General features: G+C 36.3%; 1 protein-coding gene across 1 annotated transcript in view; it reads left to right on the top strand.

Moving 5' to 3' along the window:
- The first annotated feature begins 10818 nt into the window (after nt 1-10818).
- The window catches only part of LOC107693116 (calmin-like), a 28484-nt gene continuing 25747 nt past the window's right edge, over nt 10819-13555 (top strand). The window contains exon 1 of the mRNA XM_016492375.1: nt 10819-10834. The gene's annotated coding sequence lies outside the window, so the exon portion shown is untranslated. The remainder of the gene's footprint in view (nt 10835-13555) is intronic.

Raw genomic sequence — 13555 nt, 5'->3', positions numbered from 1 at the left:
AGTGAGAGTGAAAGTGAAAGTGTGAGTGGGTGGGTGGCATAGACGCTCACAACCTGCTCGACATGATTCAAGCTGTTAATTTCTCTACAGGCGTTTGGAGAAACCAATGCAGCTTTTTCAAAGAGCAAAACTCCCATAAAGACATCTACTCAGGATCCATCGCAAATCCTTCATGTTTTTATGTTCGTTCTGTTTGTAGCTAGTTATTAAATGCTTAAACGGATAGTTCACCCAAAAAAGATGTTCTGCCATCATTTACTCACCCTCATGTTCTTCCAAACATGTTTGATTCACTTTCTTATATGTAACAAAAAATTTTGTCTATACAATGAAAGTCAATTGGGTCCAGTGTTGTTTTGAATCCCACTGGCATTCTTTGTATGAATAAAGATAATAAAACTATCTTAAAGACATGAGGGATGACAGAATGAAAAAATTTTGGGTGAGCTATTCATATAAATAATTTTAATACTGTGGTATGTCTTATATTTAAGCAGAATTGTGCATGTTTTTATTCATACCACTTGTTTAAAATCTTTTGTTTGCGGTTTTACTCGGGCCACTCGAAAACTAAACTGTGTTTGATAATAGGATATAACTTATCACTGTGTTGCGGGTATTGATTCTGATGTCATAGATAAGACTATCATCTAAAAGTTTCAAAACTAAGTTCAGCTTGAAATGTTCTTGATATATTGGTGAATTTTAGAAGAGGAAACGGTCAAAATCAACTCAGACATTCCTGTATCACTCCATAGCAAAGGTGCTATGCACATGCGTTCATAGAATAGACAGTTTTTTTCAACGGTTTTTGGAAGTCGTGATTGCAGAATCACATTTTTGAGCTTTAAGACTGAGTTTTGGCATTGGTTTGCCTGTGATTGTTGTTAAACGTTATTGTAAGTGTGTTTTGCAGGCATAGATTATGGAGTAAAAATAGCCCTGTTTGGGGAGAATGCCCTTTTTTGAACAGAATATTGGAACTCTGTGACCTTCTTAGTCTGTTTTCTTTCCTTTTTTTGCAAGCAGTGTCTCAGCTGGGATTTCTTAGGGCCCAAAACCATCAGAGGTTGAGTTCAGTTATTCTTTCAGGACTGCTTCTTTAAGGTCATGGTTTGATGAAAGGAATGCCTTGATTTATTTTTTGTCCAGAACAAAGGCTTCTCTGACAAATGCTCTATCTTTCAGAGCTGGCAAAATTCAAAATCCTCTTTGAACGCATCCTTGAGCTTTATGTTTGCAGTGTTAGATATGTTATTTAGAGGCCAATTGCATGGCTTTACAGCTTTGAGTAGTATTACACATACACACACCGCACTGAACTGCTTTTATCCTGTAGCAAAATGCCCTTTTAAAATCGTATTCAGACCTCTACATATCTCTCCTATGTTAAAACTGTAATTTACATTAATATGTGATGCACTATCTAATGTTAAATGCATTAATAATAGTGCATGGCCAGAAAGAGACTTAACAAAAAATATGCTTCATTTTCTAAAAGAAACTGTAATGTTGAAGCCCGGCATATCAGTTTATTGCACTGCTTTATAGTTTGTATTTAAAGGAATAGTCACCCAAAAATGAAAATTTGCTGAAAATGTACTCCTCAGGCCTTTCAAGATGTAGATGAGTTTGTTTCTTCATCAGAACAGATTTGGAGAAATGTAGCATTACATCACCTGCTCACCAGTGGATCCTCTGCAGTGAATGGGTGCCGTCAGAATGAGAGTCCAAACAGCTGATAAAAACAACAATAATCCACAAGTAATCAACACCACTCCAGTCCATCAATTAATGTCTTTTGGATCAAAAAACTGTTTATAATAAACAAATCCATCATTTTCAAACCAACTTTAAATCGTTGCTCCTGGCAATACGTGTCCTCTATCCATAATATTGGTTTGTTCAGTAGTACAAAACAAAACAAAACAAAAACTCATATGAATCAGGAGAGAACTATGCACAGATCAAGCACTGTTAACTAATATGCTGGTGGATTTTGATGTGAGTGGACACCAGGACTTATTATTATTATGGATTACGGACTGGTATTTTATCCCGAAGTGATGATTTAATAATGGATTTGTTTCTTACAAACACACAACTTTTCGCTTCACAATACATTAACTGATGGACTAGATTACTTGTGGATTATTGTGATGTTTTTATCAGTTGTTTGGACTCTCATTCTGACGGCACCCATTCACTGCAGAGGATCCATTGGTGAGCAAGTGATGCATGGTAAATTTCATTTTTTAGCAAATTTTTATTTTTAAGTGAACTATTCCTTTAATCTCTATTTATGTCACTGCAAACCCTTTAATGATCTATGCTTGTTTCATCAGTAACACTGTATGTCCCATTAGGCTGCAAATGCTAGACTGTACAAAATTCTGTTAAACGGTTCAGCTGTGTTACAAGATCACCATATAATGTATGCTAATATAGCTAGTTTACAGCACTGTGTGAATGGGAGAGTTTTCTCATTGGAGATATTTCATTTGGGAAGAAAGTACTGGAAATTGTTTTCAAAGACAGCTAACAAAATCAAATGAAAGCATGTAGAAATTATAGCGATTTCAAATGCATGAAGGACAATGTATTAACAAAAAAGTTTAAACATTTATTTTATTACCATATTTTGGATGAAACTCCTATGATGTATGTTTAAACTGATTAAAAAAAAAAATATATATATATATATATACGGTATGAAGCATATAACCAGTATTTTTGTATTTTACTCCAGGCAATAAACATGCAGTGCATTTTCAGTACTGTTTGTGTTTCTTTTGTTGCTATGGACTTGAGATTGAATAGATAAATGTGTGACTCAATATCAAGATTCCCATTCTGAAAGCCAGTGATCCTCTTTTAGCAGGAAACGTATCTGTTTATCTGCATTCAGCATTAAACCAAAGCTGAACTGGTCTGACAAGATGTGTGCAATGATAATGTAACACAAAACCAGAGTGCAGGTGAGAATAAACATCACGCAATAGAGCACAGCTAGGTCTTCCATATCAATAGGGGCCATGTAAGGTCATAAGTTCAGCCTGAGGTTACTTTACGAATTAATTAATTTGCTTCGGATAGTTGGAAAGGAGGAAGCTTTTACATTTCATCAGTTTACATTTTAGGACCAGACTAGCTATGGTTAAGGAAATAAGCATTTGGGTGTTGATTTGCATAGATTTGTCATTTCTTGGTTGCCTTAGCAACAATGCATGTGGTACTCTGTCACTTCCGATTCGTTTTTCGTTTCATTTAGGTCACCAGCTAAAGGGAAACTAGATGTAATTGAAGGATCCTGCACAGTGCTGTAAGAACAGCTATTTGAGTCACTATCAGACTGCACAGATATGTTTTAGTTAAATATTGGTCATAGCGGTGTGGGTTTATTGACAAAGTCACTGTGTAGTCAGGTGGTTGTTTGTCTTCGAGGTGTGTATGTGAACTCTCGCCTATTTGGCATACAGATATGATGGTATGACTTTAATGGTAAAGCATACTTGCATGGCCTAATTTATTCAAATGCGAGTGGGAAAGAGTTGGATCTGTCCTACACGCTCATCCACATGCGCAGCAGCAGATTTCACACTGCCGTTTCCTTCCTGCTCCGCAATGGGCAGATATTTCTCTGGTGTGGAAATGCCATGTGTCATTTCAGTGCGATCCAAATCATGTTTGTTTGCTGATGCCTAGAACTTCTGGAGGAGGAATCCAGATCAAGGCATGATGTACATTAGCCATTCAGGTGAAAGTAAAGGGCTTTGAATAATACAGTGATCATTTACCCAGATTCATTTCATTGGAGGGTAACTGTGTTTCTGCAGCTCTTCACCCTTTAAACCAGGGGTGTCAAACTCAATTCCTGGAGGGCCGGAGCCTGCAGAGTTTAGATTCAACCCTAATTAAACACACCTGATCCAACTAATTAAGTCCTTCAGGCTTATTTGACATGGTAAAATAATACATTGTATGTGTGTTGGAGCAGGGTTGGAACAAAACTGCAGGGCTCCGGCCCTCCAGGATTTGAGTTTGACACCCCTGCTTTAAACTCACACACACTGTGACACATTAACCAAAAACCAATTAAAAAAAAAGTACCCTTTATCTGCAAAACAAGAGGTGACTTTGAAGGTATGAAGCTAATTAAAGTAATGTTTCAAGTAATGAAAATGCTTTTAATGGTTTTAGTTCTAGCAAACCATAATAAACTATAACTAATATTATTTAAAAATAAATAAATAAAAATTGTTCAATTAAATAGTGTTTAAATGAAATAAAATATTAATAGATTATAAACTTTAAATTTAAATAAGTTCTAAAATTACTATAACTAAAATAAAATTACATGAAAGCTATATAGAAATATTTCAAAATGACAAAAACAACTAAAAATGAAAACTGAAAAATATGAGCAAAATATTAATAAGTATATAACTTGTACAAAGTTGTACACTGCTTTACACAAATAACACTGACCCACCAATGAGTTGAACTTTGTTCAGTCGGTTTAATCAGTAATTCTTACTCTGGACCCCCACACATATTGACCATGTTCATTGAATAAAGAAAGATGAACCACATCAACCTTGTGTGACGCAAACGGAAATCCACACTTTATGGTAATAGAATTATCTTGGCAGAAGACATTTCTGAGATGAAGCTGTAGTCACACTAGCCGGATGTGCTCTAGCATGTGGCGTAATCACATTTAGCCACTTAACTTTTGACTTGAGTACAAGTTACACATTTGTTGGCTTAAGTAGGATATGAAAAACACACCAAGAGCTCCTGGTCACATGATAAACTGCTGTTGTTAATGTGCCGGACATGACTCGCATTGCTAAAGACTGCAGTTTTTTTTGTTGGTTTAATAATGTGCCAAAGTCTGGACATTTTTAACCTTGTGTGACATATTAAGGAAAGTGTGTGACTATAAAAATCAAGAAGCTATATCACTTGAGCAAACTGGATGATTTTTTTGTAGCCCTGTCATTGTTAATTAATCAGCAAGCGTAACAAATGGCTTAATGTCATTGTGAAATCTATTTTATTACACTTGTTGGCCTGAAGCACTGCAGTAAATATTTAATTTTGTGGCATGTTGCCATGGCAGCCAAGGTTCCCATGTCAGAGGTGCTTTCCACTGGGAATGTCTTGGAAAATGCAAATTGACAGCTCTTTTAAAAAAAAAAAAAAAAAGCTTCATTTGAAGCCCTGCCAACTGAAATATCTGTCTCTGTCTGTGTCTAGTTTGGTGTCTGTACCATTTTTTTAAATTTTTTTGAAAGACTGCATTTATATGATAAAAAATACAGTAAAAACATTAACATTGTGAAGTATTATTACAATTTAAAATACATGTTTCTAATTTAATATATTTTAAAAAGAAATGAATTCCTGTGATGCAAAGCTGAATTTTCAGCAGCCATTACTCCAGTCTTTAGTGTCACATTATCCTTCAGAAGTCATTCTAATATGATCTAATATGATAACATTTTTCAGGATTCTTTGATAAATAAAAAGTTCAAAAGAAATAGAAATATTTTGTCACTTTTTGATCAATTGTATGTATTTTTGCTGAATAAAAGTAACCATTATAAAAAAAAAATCTTACCAAAATCGTATAATATACAGGTATTTATTATTAAATATTTTAAAGACTATTTAAATTTATGCTAACATTAGACTTGTTAACATTATGTATATTCAATCTTTCAGCTCCTGTTAGTCATTTAAAGCCAGTAAACATGGTAACTTTGCATTATATGCAGGAGGATTTCAGAAAGAGTGTTACTATGATGTAACTATCTACAAAGTATTGTTTACACAGAGCAACCACTACCCAAAAGAATTACACCTGTAGTGCATTACCAGAAGATCATCCACCCAGAACAGTAGTCAAAACAATAAATTGGTGCCATAAACAAACACAAATGATTTACTACACATATTTTGTGATGACGATTTAATATAAGAGCTGTAATAAAATATAACCTTAATGTATCTGTTTTAAACTCTCCAGAATGCCTTCCAGTGTAAGTGCTTTACTGTAAGTGAAGATGAAAATGAGAGACGAGTCTAAATGATTTTCTTTCATTACTTGTAGGTTAATATCAACTAATACCAAAATACCAGTTTTGTGTATGTTATTACAACAGTTGCAAAATTGAATAGTATGTTCACTGTAGTAGTTAGCTATGCCTAAGTGTGAATTATTTAAACATTTACCAAGGGAAGAGCATGTGATAACATCTCCTATCATAAGCTTTTTATTGCAGCTACTGTAGTTGAATATGCCAACAATTATGTCATGAGATCTGCGTTCTTCAGAGCAGCACAAGCTGGGTTCATCTGCGGTGAATGCAAATGGCTTGACTGACTGACCTGATATATGGAATGACCCTTTTAATGAATGCATGCTAAACCCAGAGCTTAATGACGCCTTTGTAGTGGTCAGTGTTTTGAAGACCACTAAGGTAAGGTTGGAGGCCGTGCCCTTTTATGGTGAACCACAAAACCTGGTTAAATGTTCCTACTGACCTTGGGATCAAACGCAAGATAGGGTGATGAGATATATCTGGATCTTCTGCACAAAGATGATGTACTACTATCAGAATTCCATGATGAATGGATCAAGTATTGTGCTTCATTAGTGTTCATATGTCCACTGCTGTTCAACTGTGACATCACTGTAGCCTCCTCAGTGTTTCTCAGAGGACAGATGGTCGGCACCAGTGTGTTGGCAGCATTAGCAGGTCACTTGTTCTGTAAAGCAGAAAAAATCAATCTAATCAGTGCTACTGCAGCAACTAGTGGCATCACATCAGAGCCTCGGGTCAATGCACAAGATACACAAAACAGCTGTGGCCCACATCAAAATAAGGTGAGTGTCAAGTCTACAGGCAAAATTTCTGCCTAAATTAAATATAGATTCAGTTGGTGTCAATATGAATCAAAATCCAAAGCTCACTGACTCCCTTGAGGTTTTAAAATGATTGTTTCCAATAATGATCAACAATGCAAATTCTTGAAGTATTGACTGTGGAAATCCAAAGGCTGAAACAATACACTCACATGGCAGTTCATACCTATTTTATGTTTTGGCGAATTGGCGGATGATTTGCATGTATGTTTTTGTACAATTTTGAATGCCACACTGACGGCTAGCCTAGGGGTGGACCTTCATGCTTAGTTTTTATTTGTATTTTTTTATCATAAGTTTTATATATAACTTCATGCTTAAATTTCCTAAAAATCGTACGTTTTCATACAAATCACATCTTACAAATTCATACAAAAATCGACACCTGATAAAATAGTTCCTTTTTCTCCTGAAATCGGATTGGTTGAAACATTTTATGGAAGTACACCAATGCGTGTCTGGCCTGGTCTACCATATTTGGGCGTTAGTATGGAAGACCATTTTCGCCACTGACTAAAATATAAAAAAAATTGCGACTATTTTTCTTGCAATTGCGCATTTACATCTTGCAATTCTGACTTTATTTCACAGAATTGCGACTTTATTTCTCAGATTTGCGAGTTTATATCTCGCAATTCTCATTTTTTTTCTCGCAATTAAGAGTTTATATCACACAATTCTGACTTTAACTCGCAACGGCAAATTTATATCATGCAATTCTGAACAAATTTCAGAATCGTGAGTTTACACTTTATTACTTGCAATTGTGAGTTTATATCTCACTGTTCTAAGAAAAAAGTCAGAATTGCGAGATGTAAACTCACAATTGTGAGAAAAAGTCGCAATTAGCTTTTTAATTTTTTTATTCACTGGCGGAAAAGGGCTTCCATATGTTTGCTTGCGTCAGTCTGGTGGTAAAAAAAAAAAGTTACATAGAGTAGTTTTTGTTTTTTAATCAGGTAAGTTGTTAAGATATTGTATGACAATATTCTCTTTAAATTGCTACTTTATCATGACAGTAGTTAACTTAAAATATAAAAACAACTAAAGAAACCAAAGAAAAAATATACACTCATTTCTGCTGGAGCGCCCCCTGCAGCAACGCGTTCAGTGCATACTTGCATTGGGTTATGATTTGCACTCTTCCACTTAACAAAGTCAAGTTTGCATAGAGTTTATTCCGGTCATGTATACTTACTTTACATAAATATACCAGTGAAATAAAACAATATAATGAAAAATCCACCCACGGTGTTATTGTAATTCAAAGGATTGTTTTATGAACTCCGATGTTGTTGGTTTTATGACCTGATAAGCATCATAAGTAAGTTCCAATGGTGCATTAAAGTTAATGCTTCTCTTCAGTTCATAGCCCCTATTTCAATATCTCATGGTTTTCCGTTTGATTGACTGTCTGCCACAACAGCATCATACCTACCATGAAGCCCTCAGGCTGCTGTAACTGAACCTGAGTCTCAACATGGCTTGTGATGAATTGCACAGCATTCTTGTGTGATTATTACAGGGTAGGAGTATTAGCAGATAAAGAAATGTATTTGAAATGCAAACAAGTGATATTATCCCAAGGTCCTAAGGAATTAAAACAATATTATTTGCTTTTTCAGTATAATATGCTTCACTGCATGTCTTTCAAAACTGCTACTATTCGACTATAGACATGCATTGTAGGCAAATCGATGTAAATAGCTCAAACAGATAAGATCAGTAATTTCCAAAAAGCATGGACAGTCTCAGATAGTGTTGTACAGTCTAACAAATGCCCATTATTGAACATTGCTTTATAAGAGTGTAAAGAGATGCTAAGGACAAAGATCTATGGATGAAATATTTTGTTCCAGCTTCTGTCTGTGGGCGGTTTTTACTTCTCATCTTCTTCCCTGTTACACAACAGCCGCCTCTGCCTGGAACAGAGGGTGGGTGAACGCTGCTGCCCATCGATCTTTATGAATATTCTGCATAACTGACCTTCACAGACATGTCTCATCATAATCACTGCAATGCAAAACAACAGCACTGTTACAACTCTTGTTCTCTGTCTCTCTCATGCACATGGTTGTTAGCAGCACTCCACTGCTCCTCAGGAAATCCCTGTTAATATACTATAATGGGTTGCTTTGGGACCAAATATCACGATGTTGTAGTCAACTGACTGTACACCTTATTACTACAATACATTTTCTAAAGGAAGCCGTTAGGTGCTCTCTTAGGTACAAGATTACCTATGATCTCTTATACAGTTAAGAACACATGAAGAACCTTTATTAGGCACTTGCTTTTACTTTGCATTGAAAAATAGGCTAATATCCTATTACTGAACTAAAGGAGCATTCATTATGAAGTATCAGGTTATTACGTTTATGTATAATCAATAATTATTATAGATGTGAAGTTTTGCAAGCAACAATTTTGTAACCTACACAGTGACGAGCAAAACCAATATGTGCTTTCCATTAAAGGTGTCAGGGGCTACTGATAAAATTTTGAAGGCTTGTGAGACTTTAAAAAGAACATGTTTGCTGATTTAGAAGCTGATTTAGTGATGATATATCAGTAATCTCTTGTTCACGCATGTTTCTGAATGATTAAATTCCATCAAGAGCAAAAACAGGCGGATCAAAATAGGACCCACAGTAGTTTAAGCTACTGTGCTGCTCTCTGCACCAGTTTACAATGGTTTAATCGATAACCTTTACCACGACTTTCTTGTTTCTTATCAGATTGACTTGTGCAGTGTTTGTTGGTTTCATTAGAAAAGTTCTGCAGGACCGGTCACGATAATAGATGGTTGTCCATTACAGCTCACTTTAAACGATCATTCAGATATGTGCTCGCGGGATGGGGGTGGGTAGGTGATTTGCACATCACATGAAGCAGATTTAGCTCGGTCATTGTGTAAAACATGTGCAGCGAAGCCACGTATGAACGACTGTGGTGTCCTTCACATTTACACGACCCATATGCCACACAACACCGCATACAGACAGAATTCGTCCAAGACGTCTTTCGTCAGCGATAAAGAGCGAAAGAGACCAGTGTTGGAAAGTCTGATTCATTTTAATGAACCGATTTACTATGACCGTCCGTTCAAATGAATCGAATCTCAAGCACATCACATGAAGCAGATTTAGCTCGGTCATTGTGTAAAACATGCGCAGCGAAGCCACGTATGAACGACTGTGGTGTCCTTCACATTTACACGACCCATATGCCGCACAACACCGCATACAGACAGAATTCGTCCAAGACGTCTTTCGTCAGCGATAAAGAGCGAGAGAGACCAGTGTTGGAAAGTCTGATTCATTTTAATGAACCGATTTACTATGACGGTCCGTTCAAATGAATCGAATCTCAAAACAGATTCACCTGTTCTTTTGAGCCTTAAAAACATCGCGTGTGATGTGGAGATTTGATTATGTGATTCACAATAATAAGATATTAAAGGTTAATTATGAGTTTGCGATTCTCATGACGGCTAAGGATCTCATAGTAGGCTAATGAGAAATGTGATAGGCTAGGCTATTTAAAAGAAATAAGAAAAAACTGATTGTTATTATATTTGCAAATTGGATTTAACATTGTTTGATGTAGGAACTTTGATTAAAGTTAATATTTATCAATAGCCTTAAGTGTAGGCTACATTTCATTTAGTGGCACTTTCTAGAATTTTCTAGAGAAGAAGGCTACACTAGGCCTACTGAAGCGCCGCAAGCCCGCCGGCCGCTCCTTCGTCGAATCCGCCGGCCGCACTGTTCTCAAGCTCACCTGCCTCCTCTCACTCAGCCCGCCGGCCGTTCCTCACTCTAGCCGCCGCCGCGTGTGACGCTGGGTTTCGTTGTGAAAGCAAAACTACTTTGTTTATCCGTGTGCAGAATCTGCAAGGTAAGAGTGCTGGAGGCATTGGATGGGTAAAAGAGTATAAATATTTAATGAACACGAACATTTCTAAAGAAAGTAACTGGAGTCGATTCAATGTCTCCATTCACCTTTCGCTATGAAACACCGATACACTTACAGTACATTTAACAATGTACCGGCGAGATATAACAGTGTTGCGCTTTAGTGTTTCATTATGGCAAGCCATATTAACATGCATTCATTAAAAACGTACTACTACTATCTGTTTTTTTATTTTTTGCGCATACCTATTTTCTAAATACTAATACTTTGACCTATATTGACTGTAATATTTTTCAGTCTCGTTAGTAACTTAAGTATTTAGATACACCAAATGGATCTGATGATAGTGAAACAGTGAGATGTATATTAACTAGGTTTTTTTTTCTTGTATACGTTTAGTTTTGGGTTGTTTACATACACAGCGATTTACATTTACATTGATTTTCAGCGACAGTTGGTGATTTCCAGTAACACTAGCAACAGAGGCCATTACATACAACAGAGTTGACATTTTTTAGCCTCTCACTGTCACTGAGTTTTGAATTTTTGAGATGACTTGTTAATATTTTAATATGCCGAAACCTATTTGACTTTGAATTAAGACATCAAGATATCATGTTAGTCAACTTTTGTTCAGGCAACCCATCAGCTAGTTAGTACTTGACCACAAGCATTAGATACTAGCGTGAGGCTAATGGATAATTTATTATTAAAAAATAAGTTTATACAATAAGTACAAATAACATAGATGCTAGTTAGTTTTAAGGAATAAATGTTACAGCAGCTTGACATAAGTGTACTTCTATTCAATACTTTGTATGATTAGTAACTTGAGGCTAATGGTTATAACATATAATTTTGAGTTCGAACAAGCATTAAAAAATCTAAATTATCTGTTGTATTATAAACATAATGCAGTACTAATGAGTCACTGAAAAAATGGCTGAATGAATCAGCCTTTTCATTTTCATAGACAACTTTCTAAAGAAGGGATGCAACAGTTATCTGAGTATAGTCTGCATGTATTCAACTGCAAAGCAGCATCCAGCCCACTTGTTTTATTATTAACTTCAGGGTTATTATGAGACCATTTCTAACTATCATAAAATCTTAAGTCATCATTATGAGAATTATTAACTCATAATTACAAAAAAATGTCCTTAATATGATAACATACTCATAACTACGAAAAAGCTTTGAAAAAGCATATCTTAAAAATATGTCAGTGCCATTTTTCTGCATTTGTCTATGCACCCCAGTAATGTTTTTTTTTCTAAGGCACGTTTATAAAAACTACTTAAATGATTTAATTGAATTAAGGCCTAATCCTGACTTAATCTAAACCCTGTCTGTGAAACCAGGCCAATGAGAATTAATAGGTAAATCATATACTATCATTTAATAACGTAAACCGGCTTCCATAAGTCGCAACTGAGTTTTACCTTTGCTTTGCCAATCGATTCGACTGAAAAAGAATCAGTTAAAATCAATGATTCGTTCACGAATCAAACGAGAGAGAGAGACAGCCCCGTCATCAGAATAGCAGAGGTAGTGTGGGCGTGCACTGAGAATCCTGCAAACATTAACCAGGTGGTTTTTCCTCGCACATTTCGCTCTCATTTTCCTCCTCCAAGCTGCGCTGAAGAGACTTCTCTGTGCGTCACGAGGAATCAAAGTAACTTTACTGGAACAATGCGGGAGCCGAACACCAGCATCTCTTCGGATCCAGACCCCTGAAACCCCCACAAACTCCACTCATGGCGACCGCCTGGCCACCCGCCACATAGAGCACGTTATAAGAGAGAAATCTATCGAAATCACAGGACCGGAGCTTCATAAAACGAGCGACTCTCTGTTTGATCCAGATGGCTGGACACAAACGGGGTAGTCTGCATGTATTCACCTGCAAAGCAGCATCCAGCCCACTTGTTTGACGCATAAACAAGAATAAATCATTATCCTGGAAAGAATTGATTTAATGAGCAGGAGTTTCACACATCACTGATTGTGCATGTTCTCGGCTTTGCCATCAATTACTTTAATGTGAACTAGGCTTGCTGCGATAGATGGTGTTTTCGGTTATACCGGTGTTAAGCCGCAACACCGGTTACGTCATTTGCCTACCGCGGCACCGCCCCCCACCGTCGTTTTGATTTTTTTATAGTAACAAAAATCATTTAGCCTAGTTCAGTTAGAGGACAGACACTTTTAAAAACTAAACGCTCAATGCAGCGTACCGAACCGTTCGCGAACGACAGTGCACCACGGAGCAGGAGTCAGATTTTATTTATCACGTGAGGAGAGTGAGTCGAGCTGACTGACAAGAGTGAGGTGAGAAAGACAAGACGATGGCAGAAGATTGTTTAGAAAGGAAATGCAAAGGCGCCTGTTTGGCAATATTTTAGATTTTGAAAAGCCTATTGACTGGAAGTTTTTTTAAACATTAATTTCTTATTTATTTAATATTATATTATAATAATTATTTAATATAATTATAAAAGTTCTGAGTTTGACATTGTTGTTGCTTGAATTGAATCAACGCTGAATTGCCGCTAATTTGAAAGTGAAAGTAAAGTGCGCACAGCACTTTTACAAGCCATTTGAAAGCGAAGAAAATAGGGAAACTCAAACGAACTAACACCCCCACCCCAACGGTGATACCGGTATTACCGGTGTTGTCACACGTCGATTAACCGGTGGGAA

This window comes from Sinocyclocheilus anshuiensis, unplaced genomic scaffold, assembly GCF_001515605.1.
Source record: "Sinocyclocheilus anshuiensis isolate Anshui unplaced genomic scaffold, SAMN03320099.WGS_v1.1 scaffold222, whole genome shotgun sequence".
Lineage (NCBI taxonomy): Eukaryota > Metazoa > Chordata > Actinopteri > Cypriniformes > Cyprinidae > Sinocyclocheilus > Sinocyclocheilus anshuiensis.
The sequence above is the reverse complement of the archived record's forward strand: the minus strand, read 5'-3'. Positions and strand labels throughout refer to the sequence as shown.